The sequence below is a fragment of the Lissotriton helveticus genome, chromosome 2_1 (assembly GCF_964261635.1).
Source record: "Lissotriton helveticus chromosome 2_1, aLisHel1.1, whole genome shotgun sequence".
NCBI lineage: Eukaryota > Metazoa > Chordata > Amphibia > Caudata > Salamandridae > Lissotriton > Lissotriton helveticus.
In genome coordinates, this window is record NC_136059.1 from 1,308,188,799 (window position 1) to 1,308,213,381 (window position 24,583).

The window sequence follows — 24,583 nt, forward strand, 5'->3', positions numbered from 1 at the left end:
TTACACTAAAACAATATAATGAAGAGATTACAACAGAAAACTATAGCCCCTTATCGGAACATCTGGTCACGATAGACCGGGTCAAAGTCTAAGTTTCAGGCCAACCGCGATGGAGCCCTAAATGGCTACCCCTAGTGGGCTACCTCTAGGTGGGCTCTAGACTCCCCGCGCCCCCTCTCAAGGACTGTTTCCTCGGAGACTCGCCGCATTATGGGTACCCCTACTACTTTGAAGATCCTGAACTTAAATGTCAGGTCTGTGCTGAAACATTATCAGCACATTTATGACCTCATTGAGGAGGAAGCTCCTGACGTATTGGCCATGACGGAAACATGGCTGCAGGACGCTGATACCGCTATTACCAATCTAGCCTGCCCATTCGGCTATTCTATGTACACCCTGAATAGGCCGTCTAGGGGTGGGGGTATCGCGTTAGTGGTAAAAACTATCTACCCTTGCGTCTGGAGCGTCCTAAACATCTCTGGGTGTGAAAGCGCCATGTTCAAGGTCTCTGTCAGCCCTGAGTTTACCCTGTCCGGGATGGTCGTTTATCGTCCACCCGGCAGTGATGTGGCGTTTAGAAATGCCTTCCCCGACATTGTTGGCCCTCTGGCTGCAGATTGTGCCAACTTTTCTATCATGGGTGATCTAAATCTGCATTTCGACACCCTCTCTGGCTTGACAGTGCGTTCCATCTCCTCTGACCTAGAGGCCTTTCAACTTCCCCAGATGGTGTCCCAGCCTACCCATTCGGGGGGGCATATTTTGGATCCCTTGTTCACCAATCTGCCGGGGATTCAAATCACTTCTGTCTCTCCGGTGGAGTGGACAGATCACTTCTTGGTGTCCATTCTATGCCCTGTCTCTGCCACTCCTTCCATCTCTTCGGCTAGATGGGTTCAGAAGAGGGCTTGGAAAAAGCTTAGGTTAGAAGACTTCCATCGTCTTCTATTAGAGGAGCCGCTGGACCTCTTGACGGATGTAGAAAAGGGGTATGACCTCTTTTGTTCTTGGATCACCAGGGCCTTGGACTCTCTGATACCTATCGTATCAACCAAAATCAATTCTAGAGAGTCCAGTCCCTGGTACGATGGCGCACTTCGGGCCCTAAAGGGTGCCTGTAGACGAGCAGAGAGGGCCTGGAGGAAAACCTATGCGGCTGACTTAAAAGCCGCATATACCAGGTCCGTTAAGCTCTACCATCGAGCTATCTGCCGGGCTCGTGCGGCCTTCTATGCTACCGAATTCCGGAACAACTCAAATCCGTCAAAGGCTATTTTTAAGGCCGTAAAACAACTTATGGCGAAGCGGCCTACCACTATGACCGTAAGCTCCCTTTCCCATTGTGAATCCCTTGCTTCCTACTTTTTGGGGAAGGTCCAAGCCATTTATAGGACGTTCCCTAGCATAGGGTCCACTGTGGAAAGTACTAATCGGGACCACCATCAGACCACACTGCTTGTTTTCCCCCCCCTTGCCTCGGATGGTTTTGACAAACTTGTGTTGCAAGTTAAATCTGGGTCTCCATCCGACCCAGTAAGGCCTGCTCTCTTTCGAGACCAAGCTTTTATGGGACGTACAGTTGTATGTTCCCTTGTCAATCTCTCCTTGGAAACGGGAATTGTACCATCTAAGTGGAAACAAGCCGTGGTGTCCCCGATTATTAAAAAGCCCACCCTGGACCCCTCTAAGCCTGAAAGTTATCGCCCCATCTCGCTGCTACCCTGGCCAGCCAAGATCACTGAAGCCCACGTCAATTTGGTCCTGTCTGAACATCTGACTCGGACCAATGCCCTCGACCCCACACAAAACGGATTCCGTGCTGGGCACAGTACGGAAACTGCGTTACTTGTGATGGTGGAACATCTCCGGGCAAGGCTGGATGCTGGTCAAACGGCGGCGCTTATTTTGTTAGATCTTAGCGCCGCCTTTGATACGGTAAATCACAGCATCCTCCTGCATCGGCTCGAGGAGACTGGCATTGGCGGTGTGGTATTGCAATGGTTCCGCTCCTTCTTAGACGACCGCTCCTTTTGTGTTGCCATCCCTCCCTTCAAGTCCAGTTACCATCCACTGGCCATGGGGGTTCCGCAAGGGTCCTCGCTGAGTCCCACGTTGTTCAATCTGTACGTGAGACCGCTGGCTGATGTCGCCAGGCAGTGGGGCCTTACCCTGGTCTCGTATGCCGACGACACTCAGCTGGCGGTTACTCTCAGCGGGGATGCGGAAATTGAGGCCCCCAGGTTTCAGTCCGGACTGAAGGCGGTGGCTAGTTGGCTGACAGGCAACTGCCTTCAGCTAAACGCCACTAAAACAGAGGTGTTGGTCGTCGGGAAGGGAGTAGAGCTGTGGGGTGATCACTGGTGGCCTTCAGAGTTGGGCCCCACTCCGATCCCTGTATCGGAAGTGAAAAATCTGGGGATTTGGCTGGACGCGGGCCTCTCCTTTATAGGCCATACGAAAAGAACTGCGGCCTGTTGCTTCGGTCTTTTGAGGGGCTTGAGACCTGTTCTCAAGTTCTTTGACGCCCCGACCAGGCAGCTGGTGATCCAGGCCACTATCATCTCTCGCCTGGATTATGCCAGCTCTCTCCTGGCTGGGGCCAACCAGGCGGAACTAACCCGGTTACAACGGGTTCAGAAGCTGCGGCGAGGGCGATTGTCGGCCTACCAAGATTTTGTTCAGTGACAGGTGTCCTTCGCTCCCTACACTGGCTTCCGGTTAGGAAGCGTATTCTCTTTAAAGTCCTGTGCCTCGCTTTCAAAATCTTGAGAGGTACAGGCCCGGAAATCCTGTCGAATTGTTTGTCTTTTTATGTTCCTGCCCGTTGCCTCCGCTCCCAAGGTCTGGCCCTTGCGGTGGTTCCCAGATTCAGGCTTAGCCGCATGGGAGGCCGCTCGTTTAGGGTAATGGCTGCGTCAGCATGGAACTCCTTGCCTGCTGAAATCCGTTTGCTGGAGGACCTTCTGACCTTCCGGAAGGCGATAAAAACCTTCCTGTTTTAGCTGTTTTTGTCCCTGTTCCTGTTTTAGTTGCTCACTGGCCTCTTTTTATATCCCGTTGTGTTACGAGCTACCTTGTCTCTGCGCCGGGACGCTCCTTGGCTGGAGTCGCTGCGCGCACAATAAATAGACGTAACATAACATAACATAGTGGTAGGTCTCGGTCAAAGTTTTTACCTTCTGAGTTGGAAACTTTTCTGGAGATTTTCTTCACGGGGTCTCTCAAAGCTCTCAACCAGCTCAGATTTGATGAGGGTTCATCAAGATTGCCTTGCAACGAGCTCCTGGTCAAACGTATGGCAGTCCAACCGCCGGAGAGTTCCTCTGAGATGAACCAAAGATCCAGGCCGACACGTGAATGAAGCCAGGAGGCTTGGCTTTCGCGAATGCTCCCGTTCACCTTTTCTTCATTCAGACTTAGAAACATTTACGGAGCTTTTTCCCGTGTGGTCCCTCGTTGCTTTTCACCAGGCAGGATTCGGTAAGGGTTCGCCGGCCTCGGATTGTGACTACTCTCGGTCAAACTCTGGTAGTAGGATTTACAGAGCTTTTCAGCGGGACAAACCTGGATGGCAGGCTGACTCATAGTTGAAGGTAGGCGGCTTGGCTGGCCAGGTTGAGTGAGTCCCCTTATTGAGCTTATTTTCAAAGTTGCTCCAAAGTTCTCCAAACTTCTGGAACTTCATCCTGAAATTCCCCAAAGGGTTCCAATGTGTCTCAAACTCACTCCACTTGAATCTCTAAGAGGGTCCTTGAAAGTTGAGGACTTCAGTTCCCACAATCCACTTGGACAAAACCCTTACAAATCCACTTGTAGGTCTCCAGGTTAAGGATCCTTGGCAGTGATGTTCATGGTGAGCTCTGTTAACCACGTAGCTTGCAGGGAGTCTACTCTTTAGTCCTTTTACAGTAATATAATCCACAGGCTGTAGCTTCAGATGGTGCAGAAGGTGTTGTCTCCAGAGTGCAGCCCTTATGAAATGCATATCAAACTTCCAGCATGGCCTGTCTTGCTTTCTTAAGTTTCAAGCAGCAAATCTGAGGGGCTCTGCCCTTCTCAGATACTTATTCCAACTTCTCTGTTTCAAGCAGGAGGTCACTCCTGCCCAGTGGGCTGCATGGTACCACCCAATGTTCTGACCACTTCCCGCAGAGTGTGGCACTATTTTGCCCCAGAGTGCACCAATTCCTCCAAAGTCATAATGGCTGATTTTCCAGCAGGGAGAGAAGAGCTGGCTAAACACACCCCTAGGATGGCTAATCTCCATACTCTCTACCCCTTGCATCTGCTCATTCCTTCCTTAATCCTAGCATCAGGCTGCAGTCAAAAGAGTAGAGTTGTAAATGACACTGGTCTCTTCTCCTTCCCTTGAAGTCCATTGTTTACGACTCCTCCCCCTGCTCTGGCATTCCTGTGCAACAGGACACTGCCCTCCCAGCAGAGCTGGTCAACCCCAGGGACTCCTAATCAAGTCTTCAAAGAAGCCTGGCTAGTCTGCTTAACTCTGACCAGTCAGGACACACCTCTGGAAGGCTGAATCTGGACTTACAAACAAGAAAGTCTTATAACTTCTTGTATGTACATTTTAGGAAAAATTCAACAATATCATATTGTTGAGTTTATTAATAACATTCTGGGAAGTCTTTGAATGGAACTTTTAGCCTTGTCCTATCAAGAGTTATTAGTTACTAACTTCCTGCCATGTTAACCTATGTGGCAGGTGATTTCAATGAGGAAAACTACTTGGGGCATTTTTCCAGCACCAGTGCTTATAAAAACATATTTTATAAGTACTTTATATATATCTACAAGAACCCCACTCCAGGAACACCTGGGGAGGCTTTAGGGGTTCTGAATATGTAAAATTATTGCACATCCTCCCTCCAACTTGCTCCTACCACCAGTCGATTTTGGGCAACACTTTATCACAATGGGGGGAGTGAAATGTGCAATTTCACTTAACCCAGGGCATATCAAACTCATTTTATAATGGTCCTCCTTATAAATACCCGACCCCCCTCCCCTGGGACACCTAGGGGAGAACCTGGGGGTACCTCGTATGACTAAACATTGTAGGTTAACCATTTTTAAGTGCACCGAACACCAAAGTCGAGATTGGGCCCAAAATTCTTTTTAAAAGCATTCCTGCACCACAGAGCCACTTGTAAACTGATCTCAGGCTTCAGCAGTGCACATATGCAAGTGCAGAAAGAGTTGCTGGCCTCTAAACTGCCATGCCCTATTATATACTAGGGACTGATAGGTAGTTTCAACCCCCCTGCCCTATTTTGTACTAGGGTCTTATAGGGCAGGGTATGCCAATAACAGGGGTCCCCTAATCCATAGTGTACCCTAGTGTATGTAGTTGTTTTCATTGTATTCTAAATGTGTCTCTTTCTGCATAGCACTGGCACTGGGCCTGGTGAGGCAGAACCCATGGTCAGTCAGTTACTACCAGTAAGAGTCAGCAAAAAGTTGGGGATGCCCAGGGCACAGGATGACTTTCCAACATAGCCCCCCCCAACAAAAGGTGATGGGTTACTAACCTACACCCTGGTATTCCTCATCAGCTAAGTGGTAAAACCTTGAAAGCCCAACCGCATTTGCATAGGCAACGCCAGGTCTGTGTTCCAGTGTGAAGTCCATTCCATGTAGGAAAATGGACCACCTTAACAGCTTGGGATTCTCCCCTCTTGTCTGCATGATCCATCTGAGAGGCCTGAGTTCAGTCTGAACACGAAAGTGAGTCCCAAACAAATATGGTCTCAACTTTTTCAGGGACCAAACCACAGCAAAAGCCTCTCTCTCTATGGCACTCCACCTCTGCTCTCTGGGAAGAAGTCGGATCAAGGCCTTCTTCATTTAGCAGTGACAACACTGCCCCATTCCCTTGCTCTAAGCATCTGTCTGAATTACAAACTATTTTGTGTAGTCAGGGACCAGCAACACTGGTGATGAACACATAGCAGCTTTCAGAGTGTCAAAAGACTTCTGACACTTTGGAGTCAAATCTACCTTTTTGGGCCTCTTCTTAGAAGTGAGTTCTGTTATGGACCCCACAATGGTCCCATAATGTTTAACAAACCTTCTATAATACCCTGTCAGTCCAAGGAATGCCCTGACCTGAGTCTGGATAACAGGAGCTTTCCAATCCAAAATAGGTTAGAATTTAGCTTGGAGAGGCTGTACATGGCCCCCACCTACCAGGTGGCCCAGGTACAACACAGAACTCTGCCTTATTTGGCACTTACTTGCCTTAATAGTCAGACCTGCCTGCTTCATGGCCTGAGGCACTTCCTTTAGGTGGCTTAAGTGTTCCCCCCAGGTAGAACTATATTCAGCTATATCATCCAGGTAAGCTGCACTTAACTGTTCCAATCTAGACAAGACCCTGTTCACCAACCTTTGGAAGGTGGCAGGTACACTCTTTAAGCCAAAGGGCATTACCTTGAACTTATAATGTACCTTTGGTGTGGAGAACGCTGACCTCTCCTTGCTCCATCAGTGAGTGCAATCTGCCAGTAACCTGAAGTCAAATGAAAAGTGTAAGAAAAAAGAAGAACAGGACAACTTGACCAGGGTTTAGCACAACCAAAACAATAGTATAATCAATTTTACTCCGGTGCTGCACACTTCCTGTGCCTGTTGTCCCAAGGCACAGTTCCGCTCAAAAGCTTTTATCAAAAGGCGGAAGGCACACTCATTGAAATATAACAACAAACGATGCTCTTAGTCCAAACAATTATCTTCTTTATTTCAGGAATTGTACCAAGCAAAATACACAGCCAACGCGTTTCGTTCCTTGACGGAACTTCGTCAGGGCATGCACTCAACTGCGTATGATAAACCAGTAAGTTGATGAGTGTATTGGAAATCGCGGGTGAAAGTCACCTGCTTCAATACAATGGGAATATACTTGCCACAAATCCGATTCCAATGACGCGAGAAATATATATATATCTATATATATATATATATATATATATATATATATATATATATATATATAGAGGCATATGTCATCAACCCCTTGTAAATAATTCATCCAATGATACTTAAGGAATGACAAGAAGGAGACGCTTTATTCGGCTCCTATGCGGTCATGAAAGCTTACAACACAGTGTCTCCAAAGATGCACGTGAAGCGGAGACAAGAAAATGCTTAGTTCGGCTCCTGTGTGACAGTGTGGGCTTAATCCAAGTCAGGAACCCCCGGCATGGTAACAGGGAGAGAGTAGTCTCTCCCGGTTACCATGCCGGGGGTTCCTGCCGAATAAAGCGCCTCCTTCTTGTCATTCCTTAAGTATCATTGGATGAATTATTTACAAGGGGTTGATGACATATGCCTCTATATATATATATATATATATTTCTCGCGTCATTGGATCGGATTTGTGGCAAGTGTATTCCCGTTGTATTGAAGCAGGTGACTTTCACCCGCGATTTCCAATACACTCATCAACGTACTGGTTTATCATACGCAGTTGAGTGCATGCCCTGACGAAGTTCCGTCAAGGAACGAAACGCGTTGGCTGTGTATTTTGCTTGGTACAATTGCCGAAATAAATAAGATGATTGTTTGGACTAAGAGCATCGTTTGTTGTGATATTTCAATGAGTGCGCCTTCCGCCTTTTGATAAAAGCTCAAATCAAAAGTATTCAGGTACTAGCAGCCCATAATCTATCCATGAGCTCATCAGCTCTAGGTATAGGGTGAGCATCAGTCTTTGTGACTGCATTCAATCCTCTGTAGTCCACACAGAACCGTAACTCCTTGGGTCCCCCTGTGGATTAGGTTTGGGCTCCAGTACCACTGGACTGGCCTATGGACTTTCAGACGGTTCAATTACCCAAAATTCCAGCGTCTTAGCAACCTCAGCTTTAATGCTGGCTTTGACATGATCAGACAACCTGTACAGTTTATTTATGACAAGTAGGCTGTCACCAGTGTGAAGGTGGTGCACACACCACTCAGTGATGCGTGGGGTCAAAGAGAACAGACCAGCAAACTGCCCCTGCACTTGCTTACAGTCTCTGTGCTGCTGCTCTGTCAACCTGGGAGAGAGTACCACCCCCTCCACTGACCCATCTTGCACATTAGTGGAAAGGAGGTCAAGCGCTGGCTCAGTTTCCTCCTCCACTCCCTCTTCAGTTACCAGTAACAAAGTCATATCTGCCTTGTCATGGTGGGGTTTCAATCTAGTCACATGCATGGCCCTATGAGGGTACCTGGGGGTGCCAAGGTCAACCAAATAGGTAACCTTGTCCTTCTTTTCTAAGATAGGATAGGGCCCACTCATCTTGCCATGGAGGGCCCTGGGAGCCAAGGCCTCGAATACCCACACCATTTGTCTTGGAGTATACTCAGGCATAGTAGCATTCTGATCATACCAGTGTTTCATGAACTCCTGGCTGGCATCCAGTTTCCTGTTTGCCTTGTACATGTACTCTGCCATTCTAGATCTCAGGCCTAGCACATAGTCAAGCACATTGTCCTTTGCTTCTTTAAGAGGTTTCTCTAAAGACGCCCTCAGCAGGCTCAATGCCCCCCTCCTAGGGTGTCCAACCAACAACTCAAAGGGACTGAAACCAACCCCTTTCCGTGGCACATCCCTGTAGGCAAACAGTAGACACGGGAGGAGAACATCCCATCTCCTCCTGAGTTTCTCTGACAACCCATTTATCATGCCCTTCAGGGTTTTGTTAAATCTCTCAACAAGACCATTAGCTTGTGGGTGGTAGGGAGTGGTGAACTTGTAGTTGACACCACACTCATTCCACATAGCAGTCGGATAGCTGGACAGGAAGTTTGTGTCCCTATCTGACCCCACCTCTTTCGGAAAACCCACTCTGGTAAACATACCAAGCAGTGCTTTTTCCACTGTAGGAGCATCAATAGTTCTAAGAGGAATTGCTTCTGGGTACCTAGTGGCATGGTCCACTACCACTAACATATACCTATTCCCTGATGCAATAGGTGATTCCAGGGTACCAACAATGCCCATCCCCACCCTTTCAAAAGGAACCCCAACCACTGGCAGTGGTATTAGGGGAGCCTTTGTCTTGTGACACAAGAGCTGCAAAACTTGTTTATCTTTTCAGACATATGGGGCCAATAGAAATGGTTCATCAACTGGTTCCATGTCTTTGTCTGTCCCAAATGTCCTGCCAAGGGGATATCATGACCCAAAGTCAGGATGAACTCTCTGTACTTCTGGGGCACCACCAACCTCCTTGTGGCCCCCTCCTTGAGATTTCTGGACTCAGTGTAAAGCAGTCAATCTTCCCAGTAGATTTTATGAAACCTACTGTCACCCCCCTCCTCTTGCTTAGAAGCAATCCACCTCAAGCTCACAAGGGTGGGACAGTCTCTCTGTCCCTTATTGACAGTGCTTTAAATGGGCCGGTACTCACCGGTACTGAGTACCGGCACTTCAAATGTTTTTTGCCGTCAGTACCGGCACTTCTCTGTAGCCAGAGAGAGTACCGGTACCCTGATCCGCAGGCTCAGGTTAGTTAGGTTTCTGCTCCAGTGCAGGGCAGAGGCCTCTCTGTTTCCGAGGAGTTTGCAATTAACTCGGCTCAAGTATTCTTTTGCAGAGTTGCTGGTGAAGATTCCAGCATTGCCCAATTGCCCAATTGAATTCCCCAAAACTGTAGGGGGGTGAGAGGGGTTGTGACACAATTTGATTAACAGGACAGTGTCTCTAGACAGACCCTGCACTGTCAATCAGGTGCGCTGCGACCTTTGTGGTGAAAGTGCCATCATGACTTTCATTTTGTGTTATGAGTTCATATGTGTTTTTTGACATAAACACGTTTCTCATGTGTTTTAATATGTGCTGCAACTAGTACAGAAGTCATTATGTATGATGGTATTTTGCTCTTAGCCCCACCCCTAGCCCCGCCCACTTACCACACCTCTATTTTAATGAGTACCTGCACTTGTTTTTCCCCATTTAAAGCACTGCTCCTGTCAGTTCTACCAAATCTGACAGCATTGGCAGGAATGGAATCCCTCCCTCGGAGGCCATATCCTCCCGATCAGGGTTAGATTTTCCCTGCACCTCTGGAGTTCCCTTGGCTATCTCACCAGGCCCAGTGCCCTTGTCCTTGGATGCTTGGCCCTTTGTTCCAGGGTCCAAGTTTCCAGCCCATCCCTTCTGGCTAGTCTGTGGCCTAGTCACAGTACATACCCACTCAGGGAGCTCCAATATTTTCATATGGAGTCCTCTTTCCACCTTTGACCACTCAGAGGCTTCAAGATCTTTGCGCAGTAAACACTGGACTGGGAGCACCTTTGACACAGCTACCTTCACAGGACCTGTCACACTTCCCCATTCCAATTCCTCCACAGCCACAGGATGGAGTTTGGTAGTGCTGTCTTCATAAGTCACCTGGTGAAACTCACCAGGTAACAACCTCCCTGGAGGCACCATCTCATCCAGGACCATAGTTACACTAGCCCCTGTGTCTCTTACAGCCTCAACTTCAGTCTCATTCACTTTAGGCCTCTGTCTGCACCTTTCCTTTTTGGAGGTAAGGCAGCAAGGGTTGCAATATTCACCCCACCCAGGGACACTAATGTTGCTTCCACTACCTGACTACCCCTATCTGGGGCACCACTCTCCACTCCTATACTTACACTGGTAATCCCTGTGGATGGCCCCTTAGGGGGGAACTTCTTGGTGCAGACAGAATCTCCCTTTGTGTGCCCTGGCTGGTTACAGTCAAAACACTTACCCACCTTTGCTGGATCAAAGAACCTACCATTCTTTCCCTGATACCCCTCCCTTTGAATTTGGATTGGCTCATGCCCCCACCCCTCCTTATGCAGGTTGTTGTGGGTCTTTAGAGGACTCCCTCTGGTTTAGACCTTCTTTTCCCTGGGCTTTCTCCTGGACAGGGACCTGTCCTTTCTTCTGGTCACCCCCGTGGTGCTGAAAGGAAACCCGGGTTCTCACCCACTCATCAGCTGCTTCCCCCACCTCTCTGAGGTCTGTCAGCTTAGAGTCCACCAGATACTGGCGTAACTTCTCTTCTGCGCAATGAGTCAAAATATGTTCTTTCAAAAACAAATGATACAATCCCTCATATGTGTCAACTTTGTTACCAACAATCAATCCTTCCAGTGCCTTTACTGAAACGCCACAAAGTCTACCCAAGACTTTGAACTCAATGTCTTGGTGCCTCTAAACTTTACCTTGTACTGTTCTGGAGTCAGACCAATTCTCTTGACTAAGCATGCCTTCATCTGCTGGTATGATTCTGTATCCTACCCTTTAAGGGCCAGGAGCCTATCCCTCCCAGCTACTGGAATCAACTCCCACATGAATGCACCCCAATACTTAGAATGGACCCTACTCATTTTAAAGGCCCTCTCAAAGGCTGGTAGCCACTTGTCAACGTCATCCCCCTCGGTGTGCTTAGGTGCTATACCCTTGGGAAGTCTGTGATAAAGACCACCACCACTGGACGTCTCACAATCTTCATCATTTTCACTGCCACTATTTCTTTTCTACGCCTCCTCCCGCTCCCATCTCTTCTCATCCAATTCCAGTTTCCTCTGCTCCAAAGCTATCAAAGCTAATTGAGACTTAAGCTGTCTCTCTACAAGGACAGTGGTGGTTCCTGAGTAAGGGACCCTTCCCCCCTCCCACCATCTGGAATCATATGGCTAATACTAGAAAAAATAAAAGAGGCACCATCCTCACCCTCCTCTTGAGTGAGGTTTGGGGGAAACATCTTCCATTCCCCCTTAAATCTCCTCCGCTACCCCAGCCCAGGCCTTTAGGGACTTAAGCAACCCTGCTTTCATAATCTTGTGGGTGGCAGGCTGCCCCCTCAACCTACACTGTACCCTAAGATCAGCCTTCCTGAACTGGGACAGTTTAGCCAGGTCCAGCTCCATGGTTCCTTAGTTTTGGGTCACAATAATTAGGCACAGCAGACTTCGAACACTTTGGAAAAATCAAAACAATGGATTAAAAACAGTTTAGTCCAAATTCCAAAAATCTAACTCAAAAATGTTATTCTAAGGCAAGAGGATTTGTACAATCTTAATTCACTTTACTGAAAGGTGTACTTTTTAATCTCAAGCCCTCTTCCACACTGTTGAGCACCAATTGTTGGAAAGTGGATTATTGGTAGGGGCAAATGTATATCTGCCACTGCCAATAAGGCCACTAATGTAGTAAAGGGCTCAGAATAGGTCGTAGAAAATTATTCCTATGCTCAACCCTTGGTAGCTTGGCTGCAAGCAGGCAGGCTTAACTTCAAAGACAGGTATGTAAGCATTTAAAACACCAATTCAGTAAATAACTAAGACACAATGCACAATAAAAACCAACACCAATTTATAACAATAGGAAATATTTGTATCTTTAAAATGACACCAAAACGACAAAAATCCAATGTAGGGAACCGGAGATATGAGTTTAAAAAAATTAAACACTATATAGCACATTGAAATCTATAGCGCCTTATCGGGACATCTGGTTGCAATAGACTGGATCAAAGTTAAAGTTTCAGGCCGACCGTGATGGAGCCCTGGGCGGCTACCCCTCGCTGTAGGTCTCGGTCAAAGTTTTTACCTTCTGACTTAGAAACTTTTCTGGAGCTTTTCTTTCAGGAGTCTCTCGAAGCTCTCAACCTGTCTGGATTCGGTGAGGGTTTGCCGGATTGCCTTACGATGAGCTCCTTTTCAAACTTATGGAAGTCCGACCTTCGGAGCGTTCCAGAGGGACGAACCAAAGATCCAGGTCGATAGGTGGTTGAAGGCAGGCGGCTTGGCTTTTGCAGTTGCTCCCGGTCACGTTCTCTTCGTTTGGACTTGTAAACTTTTACTGAGATTTTTCTCGTGGGGTCCCTCGATGCTCTTCACCAGGCAGGATTTAGTGACAGTTCGCCAGCCTCGGATTTCAACTACTCCCAGTCAAACTCTTGAAGTAGGACCTACAGAGCTTTGCAGCAGGACAAACCTGGACAGCAGGCTTTCTCATGGTTAAAGGCAGGCGTCTTGGCTGGCCAGGTTGAGTCGGTCCCCTTATGGAGCTTTTTTCTAAAGTTGCTCCAAAGTTCTCCAAACTTTTGAAACTTCTTCCTGAAGTTCCCCAAAGGGCCCTAAAGTATCTCAAACTCGCTCCAAGGGTCTGGAATCTCCAAGATGGTCCTTGAAATTTGAGGACTTCAATTCCCACAATCCACTTGGACAAAACCCTTACTAATCCACTGGTAGTTCTCCAGGTTGAGGATCCTTGGTGGTGATGCTCCAGGTCAACTTTGTTAACCTGTAGCTTGCAGGGAGTCCACTCTTTAATCCTTTTACAGCAAGGTAATCCACAGGCTGTAGTTTCAGATGGTGCAGAAGATAGTCTTCAGAGTGCAGGCCTTAGTAAATACATATCAAACTTCCAACATGGCCTGTCTTGCTTTGTTAAGTTTCAATCAGCAGATATGAGGGGCTCTACCTTCTCAGATACGTATTTCAACTTTTCTGACTCAAGCAGGAGGTCAAACCTGTTCAATTGCTGTAGGCTACCACCCAAAGAACTGATCACTTCCTGCAGAGTGTGGCACTATCTTGTCACAAAGTATACCAATTATTTCAAATTCATAATGGCTGATTTTCCAGCAGGGAAAAAAGAGCTGGCTAAACACACCCCTTGGATGGGTAATCTCCATAGTCTCTCTCCCTTGCATTTCCTCATTCCTTCCTTAATCCTAGTATCTGGCTGGGATCAAAATAGTGGTGATATAAATGACACAGGTTTCTTCCCCTTCCATTGAAGTCCATTGTTTATGACTCCTCCCCCTGCTGTGGCATTTCTCTGCAACAGGACACTGCCATCCCAGCAGAGCTGGTCAACCCCAGGGGCTCTTTATCACCGAATCCACTTAACTCTGATCAAATCCTCTACAGTACCCCGTCAGACCCAATAAGGCTGTGACGTGGGTCCATGTCTTCCGAACTTAACTAGCCAGAATAGTGTGGATCTTGGACTGAAGAGTTTGTATATGGCCTTTCAAGTACACAACTGAAAATACCTCTTTGTGTGTTTTGTTGACTATTCTGCTATGTTTGACTCTGTTGTCCGGAACACCTTGTGGCACAAACTAGGAACATGGGGAATTCCAACTACCCTTCTGCAAGCAATTATATCATTGTTATGCACCTCTACATGGGTTAGGGTTAAGCTATCGCAGACCCTGACAACAGGAAAACTGCCAACAAACAATGGCTTAAAACAAGGGTGCATTCTTGCACCCCTGTTATTCAACCTCTACACCACCAACATCCCTTCGTCTATGAGACTAGCCAGCTTCATCCAGTCAAAATTCGAAGCCCATAAAATCCCTATCCTTCAATATGCAGACAATATCGTCTAGTTGGATCACTTTAGAACTGTGATTCAGAAAGCACTAAATGATATCCATAAGTACAGCCTAGCCAACAAATTGGTTGCAAACAGCTCCACGACTAAAGTGGTAAACCTTGGCAGGCTTCAAAAGAATACAGGACATGGAGCATGGGGCCGTTAAAAATCAAAAGTGCCAAATCATACAACTACCTAGGTGCCTGGCTGTAATCAAAGGGGGAGCTAAAGAGCACCTAAGGTATCTGGAGGTGAAGGCGGAGTCTGTAATCTTCTGAATATGCCAAATGAACACTCTCTTGAAAGCACCAGCACTGAACCAATAAGTCGCGTAATAGGAGCAACTTTCCTCCCGATGATCAATTACGGCCGTGAAGGATTCCCAAGCCATTTTGTCACACCCATCGAAAAGTTTCAGCTCAAGGCCTACAAATAGGTCTTCAGACTACCTTCATATATCCGTGGGTGTCTGATTAGGTTCGAATTTGGGCTGGAGAGACAATCCTGCCCTAGTTTGGCGATGTTCTTATAGTATTACTAAAGGCTCAAGAAAGCTCCCCCTAACTCGCTGAAAGCTATTCTGCAGCACATCTTTGAATCTGGAAAGAACCCCATGTCAAGCTACCGTCAAAGAGCAACTATCTTTCTTCATCAAATTGATCAAATGGAGCTAAAAAGATTTCACCTCTCACGTGCAGTTGTTAAAACAATCATGAAAAAGCAGACGGGGATACTCTCTAAAACAAGGGACCTGGGCAAACTCAAGGGCTTCTCCAGCCTGCTCTGGAAAATTTGGCCCAAGCAAATAATGGTTGCTAGGTTTATGGAATCTACAAATAAAAGAATTAAATCCCAAATGATCCTCTTTATCTAAAATTGGATTTCACAACTGTAATCAGGCAAGGAACTTGGGGCCAGATGTAGGACACCAAATACCGGTCGGTAATGGCCGATTTCGGACGTTACCGACCGGTATTTGGTGTTTGACATGTAGGGGGCCTTATATTTACAGAATCCGTATATTTACCGATTCAGTAAATTTACCGATTCTGTAAAATACCGATTCAGTAAATTTACTGAATCGGTAAATCCAGATGTAGGTGGAACTTCAAACAGTGCCACAGGCCATTACCGATTCGTTATTTACCATGTAATACTATTGCATGGTAAATAACGAATTCCTGTGTACATGCACATCTGTACATGTACACCTTTGCCATGTGGCACACATACATACCCTAAGGGCATGTATGTGTGTCACATGGCACACAAGCCAAAATCAGGGGTGCAACAGGGGGTCAAAGTGACACCCTATTCCCCTTGACAATTCGATAATTTTTCCGAATCGGATTGACATTGATTCCTATGGGCCTCAAGGCCCATAGGAATCAATGGCAATTACCGAATCGGTAAATACCGAATCGGTAATAACCGAATCCTACCGATTTGGTAAAAAATACCGAAATTTTAGCTACATCTCATTTACCGAATCTAGAATACCGAATCAGTAAAATTCGGTATTTTAGAGTCGGTAAATGAGGATTACCTACATCGGGCCCTTGGTGCTCTCCTCACCAAGCCCAATGAGCTGGCCAAATTCAGTAAATATATCAGTCTCATACAATCACATCTAAAAGAATGGAACAAGGCCTGACAGGTAGTTACGAAGAATGAACAATCCTGCAACAGGTTTGGTTACCCTCCCACTTTGCAAGGTTTGAGACTGTACATGTACAGCAAGCATAATATGTCTGTCTCCGTGGGAGCCCATTAATAGGCAGACTCCTTTCGGAACGGAGACAATTTAAAGCCCACCAAATGACGATGACACCCGCTACTTGGCTGTAAAGTTTAGGAAGGGTCAAGATTGGATGCAGAAGTAGGATATTACACTAATTATTTTGACCCTGGAGTGATACCAACTTTGCTAGATAGTTCATTTGCACTTTACCCTAGGCACTTTCACTTCATCAGCTATCAGCTGCCAGGCTGTTAAGTCACGGGAGGGTCGTTATTGAATGTTAAAATAAAATATTACACTCATCTTTTTGTCCCTGGAGTGATTGCTAGATACTTCATGTGCACTTTATCCATATGTACTACCACTTTATCAGCCATTCACAGCTAGGTCATTAGGTCTCGGAAGGGTCATGTGTTTTATTTTTGTCCCTGAAGTGAGACTAACTCTATTAGAAACTTCATTTGCATCGAAATATTGGCACTAGCATTTTTTCAACTACAAGAGCCCTGTTCCATCATGGACAGCATCTTGCTAAGGAAAATTAAGCACTTCACATCACTGCCACGTGGAAACACGTTGCCTTTATAATTTTTTAATTTATATAACTGTTTTATCAATTTACCTGGCAAAACTGATGGTCTTATTGTATTTTAATGCATCCATTTTTTGTTTCCAAAATATTGTAAAAGATTTTAATTAATCAAACAATAAATGTATTATTGACATTGAGCATTTCCCTATCTGGCACTTGCTTGCCTTAATAGTCAGGACTGCCCAAAGCAATTCCTGTTGCTCTTCCCAGGTGGAACTAAATACAGCAATATAATACAGATATGTTCCACTGACACTTTCTGAACCTGAAAGAACAATGTTCATCAGCCGTTGGATGGTGGTAGGAGCCTTTACAACCCAAAGGGCATCGGTTTAACCCGTTCCATGCTGAGGACGGCCCCCGTCGATCCCACATGACGGTGGGCGAGTTCTGGAGACAGCCGGGGGACATCCAAACACTGCCCACTGATTAAAATGCCCGCACCGCAGCTTAATTTGTGCCGCGGTCAACGAGTTAAACAGAAAGTAGCTTTCAGGAGTTGAAAGGGCATACTCTTCTTACCTCCTTGTGTGAGGCCTATCTGCCTGTGACCTGAAGTCGGATCAAATGTGCTGAGGTACTTGGCAGCCCCCAACTTGTCAATGAGCTCATCAACCATAGGTATGGGGTGAGCATTAGTTTTGGTGACTACATTTAGACCTCTGTAGTCCACACAGAACCTCATTGGGTTTGACTCGGGTACCAGCCTTACGGGGCTGTCCCATGGAAGACATGAAGGCTGAAATGCCCCTTCTTTTTAAAAGTTGAATAGGGTTCAGTCCACTTGTCTTGGAGGGTCCTCGGAGTTATGGGCTCTAAAATCCACACTAACTGTCCTTGTTGGTAATCTACTAGCGAGGACTGCTGGTCATACCTATGCTTGACAAAGTTCTCTCTGGCCTCAGTTCTTGATAAGGTCCTGGATCGACTCCAAATTCTTGTTTTCCTTTTTCATGTACTCTGCCAACCTAGAATCAAGGCCTAGTACATGATCCACAATGTCTTGCTTCTTTACAGAACCTTATTTTTATGCAGCTCGTGCTAGCTTTAATGGTTTTGTATCATGTATACAGAGCAGCAAAATGTCATCCATTTATAGCCATTGGGGGTTCTCTTTCGCACATACATCAGATTATATTCATAAGCAATTGATTGATTGTAAGACACATTTTGGTTGGATCGAGTTCTACAACACAGAAGGGTTGGAGGCTGTTTTAGTCTCCCAATTATTCAGCAATCCACTAGATATCACATTTGTCTATGTATCCAGTCATCCACAAATTCATCCATCTATGCACTCACCAATCCTCCACCCATTTATCCTTCACTGCAGTCCACTATTTATTCATCTATCCATCCATGCAATTTCTCAACCATCCATGAACCCATTCACCTTCCATGCCCTTTCATAGCAACCACTCAACCTTTCAGTCTCCATTCTTCTCCCTTGGAGTACCTCAACGATCGACCAACCCATTGACTCATGCACACCTTTTTACAAACACACACACACGCACATACACACAGACACAAACACACACTCTCTTACAAACACACATACACAAACAGACACACACACTTGTCATTCACTGATGATGAATTTGTACTTAAAGGAAAACCAGACTCATTGTCTTAATCACTACTGTTGGGGATCTGAGTTCCATCACTCCCTCTTGCTTCATATGCAACCTAGGTTTTCAGCTGGTAGCTCTTTTTGCCATCCCCGGACCACCTTGTCATAGGGAACCATTAACCTTCGTTTATCTATCAGCCAGGGCTTTATTATAGGTACCCTGATTTCATCACATCATAGTCCCCAGAGTCCTGCCTCTCTTTCCCCTGTTGGTTACCCAGTGCAGTAAAGGCCTTACTTATCCCCTGGTTTGTACATAGATAAGGGGTCCCTGTACGTAACGAACAATATTACAAGGATAAAAATACGTATATACAACTAAGTTATCACACTGTTATTTAATCACAATGTGCTTTTCAATGCAGTATATTCATCACAGTCAAATAATTGCGATAGTGCCCCAGGGTTGGGAAGGGTGGGTGAGGGGAATGTGAATATAAGGGAGGGATGTGCAAAGTAGATCATTAATACAACAAATAAGCAATTAATGCATCATAAAATGTATACAACAGGTCGATCTGGCTTAAAGGATTAGCCAGTAGTACAGTCAAAGCACTCAATGCTCAATGAAATGTCCAGAACGCCATGCCAGCGACATAAGTATTACTCAATTTGTTGATGGGAGCGCAAGCTGGTTCGGGTAGGTATTGTCGACGTTTCGTCCCCTAATTTAGGGTTAGGTACACGTAAAACCTTAAGGGCGGGGACTTCATCAGGACGTGGTGAGTGAGGCGGGGCAAGTAATTGTTTCTTGAATCAAGTTGGTTGCATGATTACAGGACAGGCCGCAGCAGCGATCCCTGTATTCTTCAAGCAAATGGCGAATATATTGTACCAGTGTTCTTAGGGTGTAGTATGTAGTACACTCATACTTGGAACCAATGAGTCCTCCTACGCTCACAACTCTATGGAATCTACCACCAGTGATCGGACACTATAGATGTGGTACTTGTACTGCATGTGATACCACCATCCAGACAAAGACTTTTGCACATGGCGACAAGGTTTATACCTTAAAACATCATACCAATTGCAACACAAGTAGTGTAATTTACATTATAGTATGCCCATGTAATCAAATATATGTCGGACAAACGCAACAAAAAATCAAATCTCGCATCTCTTCCCATTGCAGTAGACTACGATGCAAGGTGTTGGGTGCCCCTTTGGTAGACCATTGGCAAACTGCTGGACACATAGTGTCTGATTTAAAATGGTTGGTCATCGAAAAGGTGTCTTGGGGAAGAAGAGGGGGGAGTTTACCAACTGTCCTTAATACACGTGAATCAAAATGGATGTCTCTTTTAGACTCTATAACAAATGGGTTGAACGAACAAGACAGTAGCCTAGCACAATTGGCAGCATTAGGATGATGTACTTGATTATGGTTGTTATGCCCTAGTGTTTGTCTTCATAATTTGCACTCGTCTACACCCTCATGCTTGAGAAGTGCACGAGTTACCTTATCTGTATCTGATCTCAAAGGTTTTTATTCATTGTTCTGTATCAGAATGGGGGTGCTCGTTTACACTCTCATGCTAGAGAAGTGCACGAGCTGTACCATAGGAACCATTGGCATTGAATTTCCCTGCATCATAACATATGCACTCGTTTATACCAGCATGTAGGGTAAAAGTATGAGCTACATCAAAGGAAACAACTGTAGTGTTGTTTTAGAAAATACTCCTAATTTACATTAGATGCATGTGAGTAATATCACGTATGTCAAAAAATCCCCTTGTATGTCCAATGACCGACTGTATCCCTTCACACGCGACCTTATATTTGCAATTTTCCCTGTGAGTGGGACCGTTTCATAATTACTCTTATTATAATATAGGAATATTTTTTCGTTGAAAATGAATATTTCCTAAAAAAATTTGGAGCTGACTTTGTAGCACTAGTCCACCGGCACTGATCAAGTGACTCTTCCATGTCCTTGACCAGGTTCTAAGAGTGGCTCCGCCCCCAACTTTCGCGTAGCTGCCGGCTGAGTTTGCAGAGACGAGTCTGACTACCGCGACTTCGCCTCCTTTGTTTCAGTAAGTAATATTCCCGACGCCGCCTCTTAGCTATGCGTTCCCCGTCGGTTTCCGACCAGCTTTCTAGTTTCTCTGTGACCCGTGAATTGTTTTCCTTTCTAGGATCCATTTATCACGGAGCTTCCCCGGTTAACGTAACGTTGAAATATGGCGAATTCCCTCGTGTGCAACTGGAAGGGGTGTTCCACTTAGCTTGGCTCTGACTTTAAAAGAAAAGGCGTCCTAACAAGGTATGTCACGGAGCATGTTGGCCCCTAACTCAGAGTAGTGTTATTTTTCCATCGACTATGTTACCAATACGTCTTGCTCTGTTACAGCGACTTAACACAGTGTCATAATAGAATCCACTTCGGTTTTGCCCACAGAAATACAATGGGTGATATCGGCATTTTCTTAAGGTATGACTTTTCAGTTTCGATGTAGTGAATTTTAAGTTTGTTCACCACATAGTTATGTTACTAATTAGGGTTTTAATGCTCCTTAACAGTAATTACTCGTGAGGCAAAGTGACAGCAGGCACCATATCCGATTTGCATAAGACTACCAGCGTATTCACTCCTGTGTCGTCAATGTAAGTTATAAATGGTATCGTATATCACTATGTGGACGTCGGTGCTCATTTATCAACTAACAATACTGTTACACCTTTAACCTACAGTTGGTGTTCTCTCAGAGCAGCTAGTCTCTTCTGCAATAATTATTAATTGGACGTCCTTCCACTTCAGCTAATTGATTGTTCTAAGCTGAAGTAAGTTGCTACCGCCTAGAGTTTCTTTCATCACGTTGTTTTTAAATTTTAAATTCTTGGTTGGTTCATTTTCCTTTGTAAGCATGATTTATATCATTGAGTTTGAGCTTGACTTTATGCTTGCTCTTCTCTCACTGTCGTTGTCCGGAGGCTGTTCCTGGCCCGGACTCCATGGTTTAGTTCCACTCTATAAATAAAGTACTCTGCTAGACAGGATGATGACTGTCAGGTCACATGAATTCATTAATATTCATTTGGTTTTTTAATTTCACAGATAGGACTGCCCTACCCCACTTCGTCTTCCCCTCCCCCCTGTACCTGTCCTGATGAAGACCCCGGTAAAGGACCTAATGTAGCCTATGGTTAGGGGTCGAAACGTCGACGACTTTCCTTCTCAATTGGGACCTCCGGCACACCGCCCTGATTACATTGAACTATGTATGTGACCGTTGAATGTCCCTAGGTTAATATTGATACAATACATGCCATAATTATGTAGGTTGTTTGTCTCTAGGAATAATTCCAATTGTGATGTGAAGACTGTAATAATCCAATTTCTTTGATTCTGTGTACCCTTTCTTGACTTTACACCGCTTTGAGCACATTTTCTCTTCCCTCTCCTTCCTCCCTTTTTGGGGCCACTCACTTAGTAAATATGAATGTAATGTCTTATTGATTTAAAATCCAGTGTTGTTAAATAAATGACAATACTTGGTATGAGTGATTTTTGATTATTTTTGATTAAGGTTGTTTTGATTCATAACTGTGTCAGTCTGGGTTTCATACTACACGTTCTCCTTGTGGGGACCCCTCTTTACACTTACCACAGGCTTATCTCAGAGGCAGTGTGTAAAGCTTTTGCACCAAACGATCAGTAATATGGTAAAAACACGACCCCAAAAAAACGACATCACATCAGTTTAGAAAATATCCAATATTTTTTTATATCCAAAACAAGACCAAAATAATGAAGGTCCAACATACAATACTTAAAAATATTAGGCCTGGGCGGAGCTCGTGGAGTGCTGAAAACTCAGCTCTGCGTAGTGCAGTGGAGTTTTTTCCCCACTTGGGCTGCTGCTAGGGTAGAATTTCTACCAGAGTGGCAGGAAGACCAGTGCGAACGGCAGTTCGTACTGCACTCCACCACTTTCAGAACTCCGCAGAGTTTTTTTGTCACTTCACGGAGTTCCGCATATCTGGGGCTACTGCGATACAGAAAACAACAGAATCCAACAGCTCCATCTGACTGCGTTGGTCAGGGTTTTGGCAGACTCCTAAACAGTACCTTTTTTGTTGCGGGCGATACGTTGGTGCAAACCGGTCTTGGCAACCGTCGTGATTGCGATGTGAAATGAAGCGGTGCAGTGTGCGGTGCCCTCAAGGCGTGATGCAGGCAGTAGCTTGATGACGTTCGTCCAGTGGCATCGGTGAGGCCAGGGCTACGATGCAGAGTGAGGCAGTGCTCGTTGTGGTGCCAGCAGGTCACTGTGCAAGCAACATAGCCGGTTAGCAGGAGCTGGCATTGGTCGGCCCAGACTGCTGTGTGGGACGAGGCGGTTTGTTGTGAAACGTACAAGTGGTGCCCCAGCCACGAGGCGGTCACAAGTGTCTAAGTCAGCAGGCAGTGACGGTGTCAGTGAGACCAGGGTGGCGAAGTGAAGCGAGGCAGTGCGGAGTGCAGTGCCCACCGGCCATGGTGCAAGTGGCGGCACTTGTCGTCATCGATGAGACCATGGTTGCAGTGCGAGATGTGGTGGTGCCTTCTGCGATGCCTTCAGTACACTGAGCCAGCGAAAGAGTCGGTTGCTTTCCCTTCTCTGTGGCAACTGTTACAATGGTTCCAGAAGCGGTGCCCAGATGTTGGTAAAGTCTGTGCAGTCCCTGAGACTTCAGTACAGGAGGAAAGCTCTACTTCAATCCCTAGGAGATACTCATCACAAGTAAAGAAAGTTCAGTTCAGTCCTTTCACTGCCCAAGGCAGAAGCAGCCACTGCAGGCCATCCCAACAATGCAACACAGTAAAGGGGCGGTACTCCTCCTGGCAGCTCTTCCAGCTCTTCTTCTTGGCAGGTTCCTTGATTCCAGCAAGTCCTAAAGTTCTGGGGTCTGGACCCCAATATTTATACTCAAAATTCATTTGTTCTCTCAAGCAGAGAGTGTCTGTGCTTAGTCCAAACCAGTTTAGTCCTCTCTGGCCCAGCTTCCCAGCAGGAGGTGGAGGCAGCATTGTATAAAGCAGAGCAGGCTAATTCAGGTGCAAGGAACTCTCCTCCCAATACTCTAAATGGAGCCCAGGTCTTTTCAGCCCAGCCCTGACTCCAGGAAAGGAAGGACACACCTCAACTCCCCCAGTGGCTGTCTGAAGAGAATTCACATCCCCAGCCCCTGTCACTCCAAAGCCAGACAGTCAATCCACAAGCACAGCAGAGGCACACAGGATGGCTAAGCAAGAACACATCTACTTTCTAAAAGGGGTATTTTCAAAACACAGAACATAAAAATCATCTTTTTCTATAACATGCATGTGAGAAGTTGGCCTGACATATGCTGTCCACTAGTGGGCACCTTGCAGCAGTCCAAACAACCCTTATTGATGATAGGTTTAAGACAACCTTCATTAAAAGCAATCATAGTGGTAGCTATGGAGAGCAGCCTTCAGGCTAAGTCTTGAAGGAGTGTAAATCAGCTTGGTTTACCAGATTATAACTTTTTGAATGTCTGAATGAAAATATAACCACACAAGGTATATATATAAAATATATGTGTATATTCTAAACACTCTCTAGTAATCCCTTTATGAGATTACAGAGCAGTGTACACACTTTAAATGCAATAGAACTTCAGTAAATATCACAATATACACTGGGCCCCAGGGGGGTACCAAACCATATATTAAGAAAGTGCTATAAGAACCACAAGTTGACTAGACACAAGGCGTAGAGCCTGTAGAATCGCTGGGACCTCAAGGAACCACCCAAGGTAGTGACACTGGGGACCCACGGGGCGTGTGCAGTGTGAGAACACAGCAGCGAATCGCCGTTATCTTCTATGGGGAAAGTCGTGGTTGGAAATTTAAAGATTAAGGACACTTAGGAGGGGAAACAACCATTACAACGCAACTTTTACAACGCACTACCATTACAACAAAACTTTTACAACGCAACATCCATTACAATGCATGTCTTTACAACACAGTCATTACAACACATGACACTACAACGCACACCACTACAACGCATGCTATTACAACGCAGTCATTACAGCACATACAATTACAACGCATAACTTACCATCCAACACTTACCCTACTGTTGCACCCCCTGGAGTTAGAATAGTAATTTTTACCCCTACACTATCCAACACTTACCCTACTGTTGCACCCCCTGGAGTTAGAATAGTAATTTTTACCCCTACACTATCCAACACTTACCTTACATGCAATGTAAT